Raw genomic sequence first — 1,827 nt, 5'->3', positions numbered from 1 at the left:
CTCCACAGCATGTAGGATCATCCCAGACTGGGGCACAAACCTGTGTCCCCTGCATCAGCAGGCGGACTCCCAACCACTGTGCAACCAGGGAAGCCCCTTTCTTTTTTAGTATATATTTTAGTACTTGTTATCATCGGTGGATTTGTTTTTTGGTTTGGTTGCGCTCTTCTTTCTTTCATTCTTTTTTTTTTATTACTTAAAAAGCATTTTTTTAATAATTAGTTTTTATTTTAATAACTTTATCTTATTTTATCTTCTTCTTTCTTTCTTTCTTTTTTTTCTCCCTTTTATTCTGAGCCATGTGGATGACTGGCTCTTGGTGCTCCAGCCAGGCATAAGGGCTGTGCCTCGGAGGTGGGAAAGCTAAGTTCAGGACACTGGTCCACAAGAGACATCCCAGCTCCATGTAATATCAAACAGTGAAAATTTCCCCGAGATCTCTATCTCGATGCCAAGACCCAGCTCCAATCAATGACAAGCAAGCTACAGTGCTGGACACCCTATGTCAAACAACTAGCAAGATAGGAATACAATCCCATCCACTAGCAGAGAGGCTGCCTAAAATCATAATAAGGCCACAGACACCCCAAAACACACTACCAGACGTGGACCTGCCCACCAGAAAGACAAGATCCAGCCTCATCCACCAGAACACGGGCACTAGTCCCCTCCACCAGAAAGCCTACACAACCCACTTAACCAACCTTAGCCACTGGGGACAGATACCAAAAACAACAGGAACTACGAACCTGCACCCAGTGAAAAGAAGACCCCCAAAACTGTAAGTTAATTAAAATGAGAAGACAGAGAAATACACAGCAGATGAAGGAGCAAGGCAAAAACCCACGAGACCCAACAAATGAAGAGGAAATAGGCAGTCTACCCGAAAAAGAATTCAGAATAATGATAGTAAAGATGATCCAAAATCTTGGAAATAGAATTGAGAAAATACAAGAAACGTTTAACAAGGATCTAGACGAACTAAAGAGCAAACAAACAATGATGAACAGCACAATAAATGAAATTTAAAATTCTCTAGAAGGGATTAAAAGCAGAATAACTGAGGAAGAAGAATGGATGAGTAACCTTAAAGATAAAATAGTGGGGAAAACTAGCACAGAGCAGAATAAAGAATAAAAGAATGAAAAGAATTGAGGACAGTCTCAGAGACACCTTGGAAAACATTATACACATGAACATTCAAATTATAGGGGTCCCAGAAGAAGAAGAGAAAGAGAAAGGGACTGAGAAAATATTGAAAAGATTATAGTGGAAAACTTCCATAATATGGGAAAGGAAATAGCTAATCAGTCCAGGAAGCACAGGGAGTCCCATTAAGGATAAATACAAGGAGAAACACGCCAAGACACATATTAATCAAACTATCAAAAATTAAATACAGAGAAAAAGTATTAAAAACAGCAAGAAAAAAACAACAAACACACAAAGGAATCCCCATAAGGTTAACAGCTGAATTTTCAGCAGAAACTCTACAAGGCAAAAGGGAGTGACAGGACATATTTAAAGGGATGAAGGAGAAAAATCTACAACCAAGATTACTCTAACCAGCAAAGATCTTATGAGACTAGATATCAATTACAGGAAAAGATCTGTAAAAAATATAAACACATGGAGGCTGAATCATACGTTACTAAATAACCAAGAGATCAGTGAAGAAATCAAAGATGCAATCAAAAAATACTTAGAAACCAAAGAAAATGAAAACACGACAACCCAGAACCTATGGGATGCAGCAAAATTAGTTCTAAGAGGGAAGTTTATAGCAATACAATCCTACCTTAAGAAACAAGAAACATCTCAAATAAA

The 1,827-nt window shown here is 38.3% G+C and overlaps 1 protein-coding gene across 1 annotated transcript in view; it reads right to left on the bottom strand.

Annotated features, from left to right (window-relative positions):
• The window catches only part of LUZP2 (leucine zipper protein 2), a 428,758-nt gene that overhangs the window by 110,558 nt on the left and 316,373 nt on the right, over positions 1–1,827 (bottom strand). The window lies entirely within an intron of this gene.

The sequence above is a fragment of the Neophocaena asiaeorientalis genome, unplaced genomic scaffold, assembly GCF_003031525.2.
Source record: "Neophocaena asiaeorientalis asiaeorientalis breed wild unplaced genomic scaffold, Neophocaena_asiaeorientalis_V1.1 scaffold230, whole genome shotgun sequence".
Classification (NCBI taxonomy): Eukaryota; Metazoa; Chordata; class Mammalia; order Artiodactyla; family Phocoenidae; genus Neophocaena; species Neophocaena asiaeorientalis.
The sequence above is the reverse complement of the archived record's forward strand: the minus strand, read 5'-3'. Positions and strand labels throughout refer to the sequence as shown.